Source organism: Ictalurus punctatus, chromosome 9 (genome assembly GCF_001660625.3).
Source record: "Ictalurus punctatus breed USDA103 chromosome 9, Coco_2.0, whole genome shotgun sequence".
NCBI lineage: Eukaryota > Metazoa > Chordata > Actinopteri > Siluriformes > Ictaluridae > Ictalurus > Ictalurus punctatus.
Window position 1 is genome coordinate 29,359,615 of NC_030424.2, and position 20,840 is coordinate 29,380,454.

General features: G+C 41.1%; 1 protein-coding gene across 6 annotated transcripts in view; it reads right to left on the reverse strand.

Moving 5' to 3' along the window:
• LOC108270267 (putative C-type lectin domain family 20 member A) overlaps positions 1–12,216 on the reverse strand; it is a 39,582-nt gene extending 27,366 nt beyond the window's left edge. For 4 of the 6 annotated variants that reach the window (XM_053682765.1, XM_053682763.1, XM_053682764.1 and 1 more), the window contains exons 1-3: positions 8,066–8,415; positions 4,437–4,548; positions 4,019–4,142 (exon numbers count right to left, since the gene is read on the reverse strand). The gene's annotated coding sequence lies outside the window, so the exon portion shown is untranslated. Of the gene's footprint in view, positions 1–4,018; positions 4,143–4,296; positions 4,549–8,065; positions 8,416–11,993 lie in introns of those variants that run through there. The other 2 variants (XM_053682762.1, XM_053682761.1) reach the window with 2 other exon arrangements.
• Between the last annotated feature and the right edge of the window lie 8,624 nt (positions 12,217–20,840).

Consider the following 20,840-nt stretch of genomic DNA (forward strand, 5'->3'; position numbering starts at 1 on the left):
CTCCATGGATCGGACTTGTTTGTCCTGCACATCCCACAGATGCTCGATCGGATTAAGATCTGGGGAATTTGGAAGACAAGTCAACACCTTTTGTCATGTTCCTCAAACTTCAATTCAATTCAATTCCACTCCTGAACAATTTCTGCAGTGTGTCAGGGTGCATTATCCTGCTGAAAGAGGCCACTGCTGTTAGGGAATACAGTTGCCATGAAGGGGTGTACTTGATCTATAACCAAGAAAGCCCAGGAGTGCTTTCTTTAAATATGCCTAACCAAGTTACACTCGAGATTAGTCCCAGTCCCCTCTCGTACTGACAAGGCCTGTGTGATACTGTCTCTAGTAAGCCTGAGCTGTTATTGTGTACTATTAAATATGTAAAGGTAGCTGTCACTACTAGTTTTTGTTTGTGAGATTAAAATAGATGAAACATTCGGCTTTGTATTTCTATTTTTTGAGATTACAGTGAAATTCATTCTTTGGCTTCCGGGAGTATCTTATATATATATATATATATATATATATATATATATATATATATATATATATATATATATATATATATATATATATATATACACACATACATATATTATAACAAATTATCCATATATTATAATAAATTATCCAAAGAAATGTAATTTATGTCAAAAACATTAAAACATTTCCCCTCCAAGTGTCCTTCATAGACTTCCTATGTTATACACTGACCTGCTATTTGTTTTCTTTCAGACTTTATGACTTATGCACACTGCTGTGTCCTTGAACGCCTACTTTCCATAAACAAAATTTCTTAAATCAAATGAGTTTGGAGTTTCAAAAGGAAAGGATTGTAGACGTTTACCAAGTTGTCCTTGAAGAGTATTTATACAAATTAGGATTTTGCTCGGTTTTGATAACCTATATGTAGGAGATCCCTATCTATTTATACAAGTCCTTACAAATGTTTGTAGTTTTACTTTCTCGAGTTTTAGGGTGAGGTATAATCTCTTATATTTAATTTTGTTTAAGGTTGGTTTTATGTCTGAATATGAGAAATATTATATTTTGAGCATTATAGTGTTTAGATCTAGTGTTACATCAATTAATTAAAATTCTGATGCTGTCACGTCTCGTGACGGAACAGAAGATAAGGCGGATGCAATCGCAGTTCAAATGAGAGTTTTATTTAAAGAAAGACAGGCAGACAAATCCAAATCGTAATCCAAAACGTAATCTAAAACATGCAAGGTCAGACGATCGGCAAACAGGCATTAACTTGGGCAAGGCTGAGATCAAGGTCATGGTATGGAAAACAGGGTCAATAAACAAAACATGAAAAGTGGCATACAGCAAGGGACTGGTAGCGGAGTAAATTAAACTAAACCAGTAAACTAAACTAACGAGCCTAAACATGAAACTGACTATGACTATGACTATGGAACGCATTAAACACCTCTACTCTATTCTAGTCTAATATTCTGCCTTGAATGTTGCGAGGCATGCAGTATATATGCTGAAATGATTACCCTCGCAACTGCTAACAGCTGAGGGTAATCCGGACACACATGACATGACAACCAATGACAGCACGGGAGGAGACATGACATAAACAATCACAAAAGCACATGTTGAAATGTCACTGCTGTCAACATCGGAAAACCAGGTGCTCGCGCATTCACGCTAAGAGCACGCTGCTTCAAGGTGGAATCATGACAGAACCCCCCCCAAGGCACTCCGAGTGCCCCGAGACATCCAACTTTTTTAGGCGGCCCCGGCACCCTGGGCAGAATGTCCCAAGCAGAGCCAACCAAGCCACTACACGGTGTTCTTGGCGGAGCAGGGAAACAAAGCGCTGTATTCAGCAGAGCACTGAAGCTAGGCAATGTCCTCAGCGGAGCAGGGAAGCAGAGCGACATCCTCGGTGGAGCAGGGAAGCAGTGCGACGTCCTCGGCAGAGCATGAAGACAGAGCGACGTCCTCGGCGGAGCAGGAAAGCAGAGGGATGTCCTCGGTTGAACAGGGAAACAGAGCGCTGTACTCAGGAGTGCAGAAAAGCGAAGGGAAATCCCCTGTAAGGCCAGGGAGAGGAGCGTGGGTCTCCATGAGGCCAGGGAGAGGAGCGTGGGCCTCCGTGAGGCCAGGGAGAGGAGCGTAGCTCTCCTCGAAGCAGGAGGGGGGAACAATGTTCGCCATGGAACATTAAAGGCTGACCGATGGCCTCAGCTGAGCAGGGAAGCTGAGCGACGTCCACAGCTGAGCAGGGAGGCTGAGCGACGTCCACAGCCGAACAGGGAGGCTGAGCGACGTCCACAGCTGAACAGGAAGGTTGCAGCTCTGGAGTTGAGATCTCCTTGTAGATCTCAGGCTGGGGCTCTGAGGTCACCAGGTGAACCCTGGGCATGAGCAGAACTTGGCTTTGCGTGTCGGCAGACTCAGGGCGTGAGCAGAACCTGGCTGTGCGTGTCAGCAGACTCGGGCGTGAGCAGAACTTGGCTGTGCGTGTCGGCAGACTCGGGCTTAGGCAGAACATGGGTGGTCGGGTCGTGGGCTGAACTTGGGCGACTGGGTCAGTAGACTTGGGCGTGGGCTGAACTTGGGTGACCGCGCCGGTAGACTTGGGCATGGGCCGAACTTTTGCATTATCCTGCTGAAAGAGGTCTCTGGTGTTAGCGAATACTGTTGCCATGAAGGGGTGTACTTGATCTGCAACAATGTTTAGGTATGTGGTACATGTCAAAGTAACACCATATAATGCCAGGACCCAAGGTTTCCCAGAAGAACATTGCCCCCAACATCACACTGCCCTCGCCGGCTTGCCTTCTTCCTATAGTGCATCTTGGTGCCATCTCTTCCCCAGGTAAGAGATGCACACGCACCCGGCCTCCACATGATGTGATTCATAAGACCAGGCCACCTTCTTCTATTGCTCCATGGTCCAGTTCTGATGTTCACATGCCCATTGTAGGTGCTTACTGCAGTGGACAGGTATCAGCATGGGCACTCTGACTGGTCTGCTGCTATGAAGACCCATACGCAGCTGCAATACACTGTGTGTTCTGACTCCTTTCTATCATAGGCGGCATTAACTTTTTCAGCAATTTGAGTCATATCAGACCAGACAGGCTAGCCTTCGCTCCCCACACACATCAATGAGTCTTGAGCGCCCTTGACCCAGTCGCTGGTTCACTGGTTGTCCTACCCTGGACAACTTTTGGTAGGTACTAACCCCTGCATACCAGGAACATCTCACAAGACCCGACGTTTTGGAGATTCTCTGACCCAGTTGTCTGGCCATCACAATTTGGGCCATGTCAAATTCACTCAGATCCATATACATGCCAATTTTTCCTGCTTCCAACACATCAACTGCAAGAACTGACTGCTGCCTGATATATCCCACCCCTTGGAAGCTGCTGCCCTTGAAGTCGAAGACTTTCTCGAGTGTACACAGGCAAACAGAAGTTCTCTACCGCAATGAAGCATGACAAATAAATCAACACTGAAGAGTTAAAAGTGTAGCTTACTGTGAGCCTGTCTTTAATTAATATTAAAAATGTCACTGCTGTCTGTCCATTCAGAAAGCTCCACCTCTCAAAAAGTAGGTGTTTTACCCTTGGTTTTGGTGTAGTTTGTAGAAAACATTGATCAGAGGGCTGTTTAGATTTTGATAGCTTCAGCTAACTTCTGGTTTACTTAGAAAATAAAACACTTTCCTCATTTCATGAAATCAAGCGAAGAGTAGAGAAAAGGAGGAGACTGAGAGCTGATCATCCTCGGAATTTGATTTAGTGTGACAGCGACACCCAGTGGTCAAGCCAGGATCCTCAACTTTTTAATTTAAATTTGTAACTTTCTTCAAAGCAGAACAACTTCAATTTTCTCTTTAAAGTAACTCGGAGTAAAAAAATGTTTTTCATATTTGCATATTAATTTTTTCTACACCTTAAACTTCATATTCAAAAAAGGACAACAGTAAATGTGACATAAGAGTACAGCAGAAGTGTGAAGGTTCAGTTATCTGTTCAGTTCACACTCGTACCTGCAGTCATGGGCACCAGGTCAGCTCGGAGTAACATGCGCAGTCTTCCTGCAGGTTTATTTCCGATCTTGATGTCCATGTAGACCTGTGGGTTCGCTCTGCCCTTCTTGGCCAGAGGTTCTCCCTGAACACACACACACACACACACACACACACACACACACACACACACACACACACACACACACCAATAATATCAGGATATAGCAATAATAAATTTTAATCATTTGTATAAGCTTTTTCCTACAAACTATTCTACTAGTTAGTTAACACACCACCTTCTCTATAACGTTGTGTCATCTGTTGTAAATAGTCAGCTTAGTTTGAATGCAGGATGAGTTCTCTGTGATTCCTCTTCAGACTGAGGATATCATTACAATATGTGAGACTAATCCAGTCACAGCTTCTATTTTTTCACCTCAAGGGTCATGGTTTTGGTCGCTTCTCCAGCTGGCTCCGCCTCCTCAGCCTCCTCTGTCGTCTTCTCTTAGAACATGTCGTGGAAATTAGACAGCACTCGCAGACTCGTCCTCTCAGGTGAAAAGGTTTATTACAGAAGGATGAATACAGGATAGAAAAATGCAGGTTAGAAGAAAGCAGGATAGAATACTGAGAGCGCTCTAGGGCGCTTGTTCTGAACATCTACTATATATTATGAAGCTCAGGGCATGATACACTTCTATGTATCAATAAGGATTAGTTTGAGGCAGTTCAAACAGGCTTAACAGAAAAATATGTTTGTGTTTCTGTAAGCAGACAAACATTCTGTACATGAACAGAACACAAAACTATTGCAAAGTAAAAATTAATAATTTCCCCTCACAAACTTCTTCAGACAATCATTGTCAGACCATTTTTCACATGGGTGATAGGTGTTCGATAACTTTTTTTGCTTCAAGATAAATAAATAAATAAAAACTGTATTGTATGTTTACTGACGTTGCCTTTCTTTTATGTTGTATTGTAATGTATGATTAGTATGAGATATACACATAAACAGAAGAAATCAGAATGGGGCAAATGTGTTTTGTATTATTCTTCGATTCATCTCATAATGGTCAGCATGGGCGTGATTCTAGCCGGTGAGGTGAATAGTCGGTGAGGGTTGAGGGATTGTGTTAAATTGATTTGTATGAAAAAAAAAACTTTGAAAGAAAGAAAAGCAATTTAAAGAAACCGATGATGCATGGCCGTATAATGTGCCCCTTTCACAGCTAGCTTGAACACATCACGTGACACACTGTTGCTTTGCATATGCGGGTCAGTTTAGGACCGTGATCTCTTCAGACTAATGTCAAATATAGGCCACATATAGTTTCACATAGATTAACAAAAAAATGGGTCAGTAAATCTGATTTGGGCTACTGTTGCATGCAGTGTGAATGAAGCCTAAGAGTACTATCAAGAAAATTGTGTGAAACCCATTTGTTTTCAAAGAATATTATAGAATCCTTTATTTATCACATATACATTACAGTACAGTGAAATTCATTATTTGCATATGCCAGACTGTTATGAAGTTGGGGTCAGAGCACAGGGTTAGCCATGACCCCCAACCTTCTGATCAGTAATCCAGAGCCTTAACCACTAAGCCATCATTGGCATTAATTAAAGAATATGAAAAATAAAGGAAGCCAGCCAACACAAACCCATGAATTAGAACAAATAAAACTAGTCATTCAATTATAACCAAAGAAATGCAGAAGAAGAAGGTTGTGCATATGAGGGAAAGGATGTTTAAAGACCAGTATGGATAAAAGCTGGCTTTTAAATTGTTCCTATTTTGCCACAAAGCTTTTTCAACATGTCCAGCACTTTGTCCAAGACACCGTAAACTATTTTAAAATAGCAGTTTCCGCTTTGTGATTCCTGTTGGTTTGCATCTTCACCTGGGTACAGTGTAGATCATTTTTTCCTCTGCCATTTTCATGTCAAGAGAATTTCTTTTCACCTCACTTAATTCACACCTATTTCACATTTTCTGTAATTTACCTCAGGATGTTGACCTTTTCAGGTGCTGTTACACTACTAAATATGTTACATGTATACATGTATATTTTTTCTTATTTAAATTCTTTTGCATGGATGTCATCTGTGGCAATTTTCTGTTCATTATATATATATATATATATATATATATATATATATATATATATATATATATATATATATATATATATATATATATATACAGTGAGGGAAAAAAGTATTTGATCCCCTGCTGATTTTGTACGTTTGCCCACTGACAAAGAAATGATCAGTCTATAATTTTAATGGTAGTTGTATTTGAACAGTGAGAGACAGAATAACAACAAAAAAATCCAGAAAAACGTATGTCAAAAATTTTATAAATTAATTTGCATTTTAATGAGGGAAATAAGTATTTGACCCCTCTGCCTTAGTACTTGGTTAAAAATGACTTAGTACTTGGTTAAAAAACCCTTGTTGGAAATCACAGAGGTCAGACATTTCTAGTAGTTGGCCACCAGGTTTGCACACATCTCAGGAGGGATTTTGTCCCACTCCTCTTTGCAGATCTTCTCCAAATCATTAAGGTTTCGAGGCTGACGTTTGGCAACTCGAACCTTCAGCTCTCTGCACAGATTTTCTATGGGATTTAGGTCTGGAGACTGCCTAGGTCACTCCAGGACCTTAATGTGCTTCTTCTTGAGCCACTCCTTTGTTGCCTTGGCCGTGTGTTTTGGGTCATTGTCATGCTGGAATACCCATCCACGACTCATTTTCAATGCCCTGTCTGAGGGAAGGAGGTTTTCACCCAAGATTTGACGGTACATGGCCCCGTCCATCGTCCCTTTGATGCGGTGAAGTTGTCCTGTCCCCTTAGCAGAGAAACACCCCCAAAGCATAATGTTTCCACCTCCATGTTTGACGGTGGGGATGGTGTTCCAGGGGTCATAGGCAGCATTCCTCCTCCTCCAAACACGGCGAGTTGAGTTGATGCCAAAGAGCTCCATTTTGGTCTCATCTGACCTCAACACTTTCACCCAGTTGTCCTCTGAATCATTCAGATGTTCATTGGCAAACTTCAGACGGGCATGTATATGTGCTTTCTTGAGCAGCGGACCTTGCGCGCGCTGCAGGATTTCAGTCCTTCATGGCGTAGTGTGTTACCAATTGTTTTCTTGGTGACTATGGTCCCAGCTGCCTTGAGATCATTGACAAGATCCTCCCATGTAGCTCTGGGCTGATTCCTCACTGTTCTCATGATCAATGCAACTCCACGAGGTGAGATCTTGCATGGAGCCCCAGGCTGAGGGAGATTGACAGTTCTTTTGTGCTTCTTCCATTTGCGAATAATCGCACCAACTGTTGTCACCTTCTCACCAAGCTGCTTGGCAATGGTCTTGTAGCCCATTCCAGACTTGTGTAGGTCTACAATCTTGTCCTGACATCCTTGGAGAGCTCTTTGGTCTTGGCCATGGTGGAGAGTTTGGAATCTGATTGATTGATTGTTTCTGTGGACAGGTGTTTTTTATACAGGTAACAAACTGATATTAGGAGAACTCCCTTTAAGAGTGTGCTCCTAATCTCAGCTCGTTACCTGTATAAAAGACACCTGGGAGCCAGAAATCTTTCTGATTGAGAGGGGGTCAAATACTTTTTTCCATCATTAAAATGCAAATTAATTTATAAAATTTTTGACATGCGTTTTTCTGGATTTTTTTGTTGTTATTCTGTCTCTCACTGTTCAAATAAATCTACCATTAAAATTATAGACTGATCATTTCTTTGTCAGTGGGCAAACGTACAAAATCAGCAAATCAGGATCAAATACTTTTTTCCCTCACTGTATATATATATATATATATATATATATATATATATATATATATATATATATATATATATATATATATATATACTCTTTATAAAAAATAAATATGTGGGACAGTAGAAGGGTAATATAATGATATTAAGAAGTAGGAAGTACAGTAAACCGGTTTTTCAAGCAGTATATATAATAAGAGATATAGAGTAAATCTGAAAATAAAATATAAACTAGAAATACAGGAAAATATAACTTACTCATGATTCAGATGGTGAAGATTCTCGTCTCGCAAGGAAGGCCTTAATTTTAAGAGAACCATGAAGAGAGCCAGTTATAAGGGTGGCTGGGTCAAACTGCCCCCCCTCGAGATAACAATAAGACCAAGGTCCCATTAGATTGTTTAGTCTCCTCCACTTTCTATTCTCTAGGTAAATCAAAACTGAAGTTTCTGATGCCCTGGGTAACTGGAAACTGAAGTTTCTGATGCCCTGGGTAACTGAAAACTCTATTTTCTGATTCTCTGAGTGACTGAAAACTCTGGTTTCTGATCCTCTGAGTAACTAAAAACTCTGGGTTTTTATTTTCTGGGTTATTAGAAATGCCTGGGTTCTGATTTTATGTGTAAATTAAAACATCCCTTTTAATTATCCCTTATCCCTTTTCTGGAACATAAGAGTAAGGTAAATGAGCTCTTTTTTAACCCTATTGGTAGTGAGATCATAGTCTTCTTGAAACATATGGGTTATTTAGTGTGTAAATACAGTATAAATACTGGAGCTTAAGCTCAGGGTATTGGGATCACTTCTGAGAATTCTCATCGGTGTGGATCTCGTGTGGTGGAATGGAACAATAAAGCTGGACCCTTGCTTCTTCTCACTCACGGCTGGTGTATTTTTTTTCTATCTCCAACTGGGCTCAGAGGTAGATGTGAGTATTGGCTTCTATGTTGAATTTTAAGTGTTTTTGGGTAATAGGCTAAATTTGAGCCAACAAGAGATAGATGAAGTGAGAGGTTACAGGTATGTTACAGGTATATTGACAGAGTGAGAGGGAGAGAAGAGCGGCTTCAGGAAGTGTGCACGCAGGTGTATGTGAGTTTTGATAGTTGGAGTTTGACATCTTGAACATTTTGAACCAGGCTCAGAACATTCTGTCTGTATATAAGTGAATGGGAGTTTTGGGGATATTTGGTTGTCTGCTATAGGAAAACCATAAGTCTGATCAGTTAGAAAAAATAGAACCAGGTCAGTCTGAACAGCGTGAGGGACAGTGCTGAGTATGGCGGAAGTAACTTGAAAGTTCAAGGAGTTATAACAGTCAAAAAAAAATTATGGAAGTCAATGGGAATTTTGGCCAATTTGAGCTCCTGTAATGGGAATTCCGTAATTCAGTAAATCAGATAGAAAAGTCACAGCAACTTGCATCAGAACAGGCTGGAGGAGTCTGGAGGAGTTTGGTGAATGTAGCTTGAAAGCTCTGGGAGAAGCGTTTAGAAAATTTGGATCTCATAATAATAATAATAATAATAATAATAATAATAATAATAATAATAATAATAATAATGAGAGTGGTGCTTGCAAAATTCGACATCTACATGCAGCTGCACATTCTGGTCAGCAGGGGGTGCATGTGTGTAGGTGTTGAACATAACTAACTTGACATATTGGTATCTGTAATGATTGTATTCAACTCAAGATTTTAATATAATAGGCTTTATGGCAGTCTAAATAGCCAAACCACAATTCTCCTCATTGAGCCAAGTGTTTTGATATGTCACATTTATTTGTTGTGGTGGTTTTGTGATGCAATTAATTTTGGGGGATAACGTGCACGTGACGTCATGTAACATCACTTGAATACCCATAATGCAATCCTCCTCATTGAGCTGAGCATTTTGATATGTCACGTGTTTGTTGCGGTAGTTTTGGTAGAAACTGCAGTTTCCATGATTCTTTTATTGTTACTAATAGCTTTATCTGTGTGAGTGAGAGATGCATAGTTTTGGTATGTTATATGTTGGGTGCCTGAAGCAGTGATAGCAGACCCCCAATCTGGCATTAGAGCCCTTACAGCAGGGTGAATGGGTGATGACTCAGCAGCATAGCTGGAAAGCCAAAGCTACTGTTAGGCCTCACCCCCAGGAGCATCAAAAGGCTTACTTTCCTCAGTGAAGCCACCGCTGAGAAGCCTGTTGAAAGTGCTCTGGCTATAGGAGACTATTTTGCAGCACATGAATTTAGCTAGGTCTTAAGGGGCACGGGATGTTTTAGTCAGGGTTCATTTCATCTTAAGTGGTACAAAATTGTAAAGTTGGTTGCTCAACCATTTTAAATTCGTCTTTTTTTAGTGATTACCTCTATGTATTGGCATTGCAGAACCACCATTTTTTAAATCTTATTTTATTTCACTTGGTTTAACTATGGTGGCCACCTTTGTGTTATGGAACACAATACATTTTGGCTATACAGCTGTTTACGGAAACCTCAATATCTCAGCTGAAGATGCTCTGGACTCCTTGGGACAAAACTGCTCTCTAGAGCATATAACAAGGTACATGGACATATATAAACATTTTGTACATTCTTGTTCTTTAGACTTAGAACTTCAGTTCAAATTTCCACTATTAGCATAAATGTATATTAGGAAGGGTTTGAGTCTCAGTCTTAATTTTTTAGATGGTACCTAGGTAAGTATATTGTGCATGCAGAACATTTCAGGTTTGAGACTGAAAATTTTATGGTTGTGAGAGAGTGCAATTTAAAAAAGAATTCCTTTCACTTTCAGGTTGAATATCTCTGGTGGGGGACTAGCTATGAACCGGAAATTTTCACAAGAATAAGTCCTCTATACTAGTAGTAGTAGCATTCTGATGTAAAAGTTTTGAGTGTCCACTGGTTACAGAGCTATCGCTAGTAGAAATCTGGGGAAAAGCCTACTTTATTTATTTATTTTGAGAAATTAACAGACATATTTTAATCATAATAAATAGTAGACATGAACAGGATTTTACAGTAATTATGTTTATGATTGACATACAATAGTTTATGCTTGTCGATGAGGTCTATGTTGGCATGATCTGTCAAATGAGATTGGCAAATCTGCAGTTCTTTTTTCTGTGAAAATTTCAGTTTCATATCTGGTTTCCCACTAGAGATATTCAACCTGAAAGTGAGGTAAAGTAAAAAAAAAAAAAAAATTGCACTTTCACACACCCATAAAACAACAAAATAAGATAAGTCTCAAACCTGAAATTTTCTGCATGCACACTATACTTATCAAGGTATTCTCTCTAAAAAAAAAAGCGTACTATGATATTACGATCATACGCACCTTAAAGCAAATGTCTCAAAAAGTTAGAACCTAAATGGCATCAAAATAAATCAGTAGTACTCAAAATTGCATGGAAAGAGAGTAAACGGTCTGGAGTGGCAATGATTTTATGATTTTTTTTTCTATGACAAATTGTGAATATTCTGAGTATTAAAGTTGGACAATTTGATAACTATCTATGGAGAAAACAATATAGTCATGTCAGTAGAAAGATTAGAATCTTTTACTTCTGCCCAACAGATTGAAATAATTTCAGTAATTTCAAATCAGCTGTTGTACTGGATGCCTTACCTACACATTTCCTCCTCAAACAGATAGTATCAGAAGCAATCAATTCTTTATTAAATATAATCAACTCATGCATTATGTACCTTAATCCTGTAAACTAGCAGTTATTAAACCACTAACTGAAAAACCTGACTTTGTTTATGATCCATCAAACCTCCCCTTTATTTCCAGGATCTTATAAAAATTCTAGTTCAGCATTTAGACTCATACTTGCACAGGAATAACATTTCTGAAATCTTTCAGTCAGGATTTAGGCTCATCAGTACTGGGACAGAGCTGGTATAAGTGGTAAATGACATTAAAAAAAAAGTTCCATGACATATTACATGACATTAAACTATCTAACATCATTTACTTAGTGGTACTGGTACTAAATTGTGTGCTATAGTTGGTGTTTTTAAAGTCACAATCACCCTTCCAGAGTAAAAATGTCAGTATGTCCAGGCTCTAAAGAATGCTGATATGCCTAACATAAGAAATTATTCCACACATCAAGCTATACAAAATATTTACATTTACAAGTCGTTGGAAATCACTGAAGTATTGCAGAAGAGTTCTGAAACATACCTGAAATGTTACGGAGGTAAACACTCGTGTTGCAGCTTTTTACATCTCACTGTTCTTCAAAGACTTTCTGCAACATCTGACTAATTGAGTTGCTGCTTGTCATTTTCATGTTTGGTGACGTCTTTGTTTGCGTACTTTTCCACTTTACATAATCAAATCAGAGTGGATGGACTGACCGGTGACATGTGTTCAGGGATAGCCGCTGCACATGGACGGCAATTCTAACCCTGTAGAACCTGGAGAAGGCACAGAATGATGGAGTGGTAGGCCTCTAAATAATGCCCAGGAAGAGGAGACTTTCCTCATTGAGTGGCATATCACTAATGGCTTGCGTCTTCGAGGTGGAATATAGGAGCCAGTTGTGCAATTAAAAATAGCATCTTTTTGCCTCTTGATGAGGTCTGAAATTGGTGATCCCCTGAACCCCAAAAAGGTTGGGGGTTAACAGCAAAACTGACGTTTGTACATCTGAGACATTGTCATCAGGACAAACTGGTCTGATGTAGTTGCTGCCTGTGTAGTAATTTGGGGTTGTTGTTTTTTTAATCAAACAACAGTAGGAATTATTGAGCAAAAACCAGGAAACTCTTACACATTCTAACTTTTAGTTATACCTAAGAAGAGCCCTTTTTACTTTCAGCAAGGTTTTATCAATACTAGCTCAGAAAATATAAAAAATCTCCATTTAATGCCTATCTGTCTTTCTTAAGGCCTAATTTTACCATTACCAATCAAACATTATATCTCAGCTCAGGATGGTCTGGACTCCTTGGAACAAAATTGATCTCTAGAGCATAATACAAGGTACACAGACATATATAATCATTTAGCACATTCTTGTTCCATAGACTTATAACTTAAGTCTAACTGTAATGCTAAGATTGCTCACATTTCCAATTTTAGGATCAGCTTACATTGGGAAGGTTTTGAGTCTGACTTAATTTTTAGGGGGTACCTAGGTAAATATAGTGTGCATGCAGAACATTTAAGGTTTGAGACTTCTTTTTTTTATGGTGTGAGAGAGTGTATAAAAAAATCCTCTCACTTTCAGGTTGAATATCTCTGGTGGGGAACTAGGTATGACCGGAAAAAGTCCTCTATAGTAGCATTCTGCTGTAAAATGATTTGTGAGTTTGAGTTTCCACCGGTTACAGAGCTAGGGCTAGTAGAAATCTGGGGAAAAGCCTACTTTATTTATGTATTTTGAGAATTGAACAGATGTAATATAAGCATAACAACTAATAAAAAATTAACAACATTTTAAAGTAATTATTCTTATGATTGACACACAGTAGCTGATGCTTGTCACTGACTTCTATATTGGCATGATCTTTCACAGGGTTCTTTAAATCTGCAGGACTTATTTCTGTGAAAATTTCAGTTTCATATCTGGACCCCACCAGAGATCTTCAACCTGAAAGTGAGGAGCATTTTTTAAAATTGCACTTTCTTGCCCCATCAAAAAACAATATTAGAGAAGTCTCAAACCTGAAATTTTCTGCATGTACACTATACTTACCAAGGTACTCCCTAAAAAAATATAACACTAAGACTCGAACCCTTCCCAACACCCCATAATCAAATGATATGCCTAACATAAGACATTATACCACACATCAAGGTATACAAAATGTTTACATTTACAAGTGGTGGGAAATCACTGAAGTATTGCAGAAGAGTTCTGAAACATACCTGAAATGTTATGGAGGTAATCATTCAGTGTTGCAGCTTTTTACGTCTCACTATTCTTCAAAGACTTTCTGCAACATCTGACCAATTGAGTTGCTGCCTGTCATTTTCATGTTTGATGACGTCTTCGTTTGCGTACTTTCCACAAAAATTTTCATAATCAAATCACCGATGGACTGACAGGTGACATGTGTTCAGGGATAGCCGCTGCACTTGGAGGGCAATTCTAACCCTGTAGGACCTTGAGAAGGCACTCAGTGATGGGGTGGCATGCCTCTAAATAATGCCCAGGAAGAGGAGACTCTCCTCATTGAGTGGCATATCACAATTGGCTTGCGTCTTGGTGGTGGAATATAGGAGCTAGTTGTGCAATTAAATAGCATCTTTTTGCCTCTTGATGAGGTCTGAAACTAATGATGCCCTGAGCCCCAAAAAGGTTTGGGGCTAAAAGCAAAAATGAAGTTTGTACCTCTGATGCATTGTCATCATTACTCACTGGACTGATGTAGTAGTTTGGGTAGCTTGCCTGTGTAGTAGTTTGGGGTTGTTGTTTTTTTTTATTCAAACAACAGTGGGAATTATCTAGCTAAAAACAGGAAACTCTTACACATTCTAACTTTTAGTTATACCTAAGAAGAGCCCTTTTTACTTTAAGCTAGGTTTTATCAATACTAGCTCAGAAAATCTCAAAAATCTCCATTTAATGCCTATCTGGCTTTTTTTTCTAGTGTTTTCAATATAGTACAGGGTGAATTAAAGTTTCAAATGACCCCCTTTTTTTTTCTTTTTTTTTTCTTCTTTTTTTTCATTTTCCATACTGTCCCAACTTGTTTGGAATTGGGGTTGTAGTAATGCACAGTAAACCAGAACCCATGGTAAAAGATTGACTGGATATTATTTATCAAAATAATGAATAAACCCAGTCAAATATCCAATTAGCCAAATAATAGTTTGTTATAAGGGTGGCATGGTGGCTTAGTGGTTAGTCCATTTGCATTGCACCTCCAGGGTTGGGGGTTCAATTCCTGTCTCTGCCCTGTGTGCACAAAGCTTGCATGCTTTTTCCATGATGATTGCATGATTTTGAACTGCCTTCTCTATTTGATGTTTTTCTCCCTAGAATTGGACCATGGTGCCTCACCTTGAACCAGACATTGGTAAATTGAGGTTTGGTTATAGCCTGAATCCACCAATGTATGGTATGTACCCCTTTGAATAATCATCGGTGTAGAGTACATCCCAGCTCAGTCAGAGACAGTCTGCGGTGTGTCAGGGACCTGGACCAATGCCACCATCTCCATCACGTGGCATTTGTCCTGGAAATGCCTGGGCTCCACTTAGTGGAGCTTGGCCCCTGTTTCCATGGGGCAGCGACAGTGGGAGGGCAGAGGGAAAAAGGGGAAGAGCAAGACGGACAGAGAGAGGGGTAGGGAGAATAGGAGGGCACACCTGTCCCAGGATACACTGACAATTGGACCTCTGCCAGCTGGACTGCCTTGTCTAGTGCAGGGGATGGCAGACTATGTCCAATGCCATGGTCCCATTCCACTGTCCCCTGCAGTAGTCCGGCAATGAACTGCTACAGCACCACTAGGTCGACGACATCCTCACCGCTGCACTCCCCTGCCTGCAGCCACCTTTGACAGGTTTCTCGGTGCTGTTCGGGGTTGCGGCCAACCCATTGCAAAATGGCCACCTTTGTGGTCCTGGTACTCCAGTAGGTTTGCGACTGGAAGATGCTGGGCCACAAGCTCAGCTTCCCCTGACAGTAGTAGTGGCAGAAGGATCTGCCCACAGTGGCTCTGGCCAGTGACACGCAACTGCTGCACTCTCAAAGGGCTCGACAAACAATTTTGGCTTGTCCTGTGGTCACATTTTCGAGTGTAATGTGGGGCATGTCTGCAGCAGCCATCGGGCCTGTGGCTGGAGTACCCACCAGTTTGACCAGGCTCTGTAGCAACTGCCAGTCCTTTGCTTGACCTTGGTAAAGGGCCTGGAAATAATGCTTCTGCTACATACAAAGATCGAGGAAGGCATCTGTTGCATCTGGTGGATGCCAGTGAGCGTCACTGACAACCTCAGCAAGTGGCAAGGACTCCATGACAGCAAATCTTTCTCAAAGTCCTGGGTTCCAGCACCAGTGTTATACTTTCCTGGGTTGGGTCAGGAATGAGGAGAAGGGAAGCAGACATGGTTCTCTTATTTTACTTTTCACTTTTCAACAATTTACTACAAAGGCACACACACACACTCTGCTCTGTGCTGTTCAGCTCTCTCATGGCTCTCATCTCAACCCTCTTTATCCTTGTTTGCTAACACTCATTAGCAAAATTTCACACATATGTGGGATCCTTAATAGTCACTTTTCCTGGCTCCACACTCCATTTACAGACCAGTGCTGAGCCACAGTATTTTATACCCTCACTTCCATAGTAATGTTTCAAAGGATGAGGTAGTGTCCAAGACAACCTTCTCATATTGCAAAGGGTCCATTGGCTGCTATTAGATTATTCTATAAGTTCCATGTTAATAATCATGTAATGAATTCAGTTAATTTAACCTTTTTGTTTTTATTGAATCTAAGTACTCCCATAAACTTGAATCTTGTGCACATGAATTCAACACCAAGAGTGCTGTGATCTTCTCTATGGCTCAAGAAGTCATCTTTTTTGTGACTTTTTAAAGGGCGCTTGTATTTTACATTGCTTAGATTTAATATTTCCAGGCTTGGTGTCCTGCACTTCTGTGTAAAAATGCAGTGACAAATTGTCCCAGTGAAGTCAGTCATCTCAGTGCCCTTCAAAGCCTTTCTGTAGATTGTGATAAACTGAGCTCCTATTTGTTGTCTTTCAGACTTCATGACTTATGCAAACTGCCTTTGTTCATCTAATTTCCATCAAAAATTTACTTAAATCAAATTAGTTTGGAGCTGGGGTATGTCAAAAGGAAAGCGCTGGAGACATTTAACAAGTTGTCAAAGAGTAATTATAGAAATTAGGACTTGGTTAGAACATTGATGAGGTGTCTTCTGGAAATCATCAACCTTTTACTCATGAGTGGTCAGACTCATAGCCTTAGAAGTCACTGAACCAACATTTAAGAACAGACACAAATAACTGCAAAAAGGAGTAACATCCTATCTTTGAGAGTTAATCAAAGCCACATTATCATTTTCTAACAAAGATTAAGATAAAGATTCTGCCAAAAATATAAGCCAGTGTCCAAAGGTTTATTAGATATTTACAAATTCTTTATACAAATCCTGAAGAATTTGAGTGATGTCAGTCCTGCACTTTTACCTCCTAAATTGGAGGTGGTTAAGGCTCTAGGTTACTGATAGGAAGGATGGGGGTTCAAGCCCCAGTGCTGCCAGCTGCCACTGTTGGGCCCTTGAGCAAGGCCCTTAAGCCTCTCTGCTCCAGGCGTGCTGTATCATGGCTGATCCTTCACTCTGACCCCAGCTTCCTGACATGCGAAGGAAATAATTTCACTGTGCTGTAATGTATATGTGACCAATAAAGACATCATTATCAAAATACACATACTCATATTAGTTGGTGAAGTCTCCTACCTGACACAAGAACTGAGGGATGATCCTGTGGAAGCCACTGCTTTAGATGCTGAAGCCTTTCTTCTGTGTACATAGACAAAAGAAGTTCTCTATTACAAAGGGTCACAACAAATAAATCACAATCACACCTCCAAAATTATTTGCACAATGTAACCAGCATACAACACCCACTAGTTAGGCATATTTAACTACACATATTTGTAAGGAATGTGATGGACTGGCATTCCAACTAGGCTGAATTACAATCTCACATCTAGAATTCCCATCTTGTCAGAACGTGTATGAATTTGAGTGGATATGAATTTGTGTATGAGTTTTCTCCAACTTTCAACCAACAAAACTTTAATTTCATCCAAACAATATCATCAACAATCAACAATTTCTTCTTCATTGCATCTCATAGATGTTCTATAGTAGGGATGTCCAATCGGATGGCTTGAGTGCAGGTTTTCATTCCAACCAAGCAGAAGCCACACCTGAGTCTACTGAAAGCCAAGCTCAACTGATTAAAATTTAGAATAATGTGCTTGTTGTAATGCATTATTGTTCCTATAATAACAGCTCATTCACATAATCTAAGCCTAATAATAAATGGATTAAAAACATGTTTAACAATGAAATGTGTATAAATGTGGATATAGTGAAGTTTTTTTTTAAGTCACGATTTCCCCTTGTACTAAACACTGGAGCATGCAGCCTGCTCCGAAGATTGAAGTACAAGCACGCGCTTCTGGGTTGACACTGACTCCATTACACACACGTGTTTTTGTTAAGGTTTAGGTGCTGTCTCCGCCCATGTATTGTTATTGGTTGTTCCCTTTCAAAGGGAACTTCAACGTTGCATTTAGCATGACAGCATGGGAGCGCCTTGCGCGCGTGACCGGTATCTGAAGCTTGTGTAAAATCATGCCTCTACTTATAGGCCTGCCACGAACAGGTGACGTGGCACTTAAGCGCATCGGACGATATATATGACACCTGTGAACCACGCCGCCAGCCTTATTATCTTCAGCGAGATTGCATGTCTGCTGTTTGTGTGGCAAAAAACGCTTCATTTTGACTCTATATTTTCTCAAAATCTCTAAACTTTTCTATCCCTTTTTTAGAAAAAAGAAAAGAGAGGGAAATAATGAGCGAGAAAGATTTCAAAAAGTGTGTTACACCTTTCTCCCGTTTCATAACGGGAGGAGACGGACATGCTTTCTTTGTGAAGTGTTTGGGCGTAGAGCACATGTGGCAAACTCAAGGCCCGCGGCCAAATGTGGCCCACCACGTCATTTTATCTGGCCTGCGAGAACGTGATCGGTGCATGATTGTCTTAACATACGTTTTTGTTGTTCTCATTCCCAACTCGTAAAATACCGACGATTTGTCATGCACCTAGGCGTCTGATACTGACGCAAAAGGGACCCTTCCACGTCTGTATGAAACGCTCTGGATTCTCAATTGACTCCAATGTAAACCCATCCGCGGCGATATGGGACGCTCAGAGCAGACACTCCAGCTGTCCATTCACTCCAATAATAACCCGATCACGGCGATAGATGACACTGTGAGCTTCAATCTGATTGGAGAATCATCGGTGTCGTCGGTGGTCTAGGATTATGGGTATTGTAGGCCTTTCCACTATCCAAAACATATGAATAAAACTTTATTTCTCAGAATCGAAGGAGAAAAAAATCATAGTGAGGGCCACATAAACTACATCTGCAGCAAAGTCCTGTCAAGGCGATTCGGAATTGAGAAATCTCCACAAATTAACCTCAACATGTCCACGAAGAGAAAAACTGATGCACAAGGAAGGCAGTTTCATGAACCATGGGAGAATGAATACATGTTTGTACTTCAAGGTTAAAAACCAATATGTCTTTTGTGTTATGAGGCGGTGTCAGTCGTGAAAGAGTACAATCCACGTCGGCATATCTCTTGCTCTGTCTACCGGCTCTCCGCCTGACTTTGGAGCTCGCGTTGCGACTCCTCCTTCCCCTATGGAAAGCCAAAACACCCTTGCTGACTCCGAGGAGTCGGTAGAGGGTGCCATTGCACCAAAAACCGTCAGCAGCTCTCAAGCATATAAAGAGCTGCTTGAGGTGATCACTAGGGCGGTTGAAAAGTTGAATATAGACTGGCCCGGGAAAGAGGAAGTGGCTTGTAGCAGGCTGGATGAGTGCTTCCTTTCCAGTGAAAATAAATATAACTCTCCCTCACACCGCAGAAAACCCCTTTTTTCCGGAACTGCATGATGAGATATCATGCTTCTGGAGAACACCATACACTAGCCGTGTTTATAATCCCACGACGTCTAATTACTGATTACTGTACTAAACTACCTGGACGACTGGTTAATTCTAACATGATCCAGGGAACAGGTGGTAAAACATCGAGATGTTGTTCTCGCCCACATGAGGAGCTTGGGGCTCAGGTTGAACCTCAAGAAAAGTATGCTTTCTCCAGTGCAGAGGACAACTTTTCTAGGTGTTTTATGGGATTCTACTATGATGAGGGCGTTTCTATCCCCAACACGTGTAGGATCGATCCTATCAACTTTGAGCAAGATAAAGCTAGGTCTGGGCATCCCCTCCAGTCTCTACGAGAGACTGTTGGGCCTTATGGCAGCTGCAGCCAACGTCATACCTTTGGACCTATTGCACATGAGACCGTTTCAGTGGTGGCTGAAAAGTCGGGGGTTTCATCCAAGGATGAAACGTCTGAGAGTAATCAGTGTCACACGGCGATGCCTATGTGCTCTGAGCATTTGGAGGTGCCCGCAGTTTCCAGCCTCGGGTCACACTCTAGAGGCATCTCCTTACCGCAAGACGGTAATGACAGACACGTCCCTCACGGGCTGGGGTGCAGTCTTAAATGGCTGTGCAGCTCACGGTCTTTGGAGCAGCCCTCATCTGGAGTGGTATAAAATCGCCTAGAGATGCGGGCCGTATTCCTAGCAGTGAAATCCTTTCTTCCTCAGTTGAGAGGTCACCATGTGCTAGTTGTGTCAGACAACACAGCGGTGGTCTCATATATCAACCACCAGGGAGGGTTGCGTTCACGGACCCGTTCAGGCAAGCACAACTAATCGTTCTCTGTGCAGAGGGAAAGTACTTGTCAGTGAGTGCAATGTACAGTCCGGGCAGTCAGAATGTAGGGGTAAACATCCTGTCAAGGCAGGGGCTGAGGCCCGGGGGTTGGAGGCTCCATCCGCAAGTGGTGGAGTCCATATGGCGGAGGTTCGGATAAGCGGAAGTGGATGTGTTCGCCTCCGAGGAGACAACACACTGCCCGCTGTGGTTCGCCCTCACTCCTCCCACACCATTGGGGCTGGACACCATAGTGCACATGTGGCCAAGGTCACAGCTATATGCTTTCCCCCCTGATCACTCTGCTCCCACAAGTTCTAGTGAGAGTTCGCCAAGACTGTCTACGTCTGCTGCTAGTAGCTCCTTATTGGCCAGCTCGAATATGGTTCTCAGAGATAATTTCCATGCTGACGGCACTCCTTGAGGGGAGTCCATGGGAGATTCCCATCCGCGGGGATCTACTGTCTCAAGCCTGATTTATCACCCTCGGCCAGAACTACGGAAACTGTG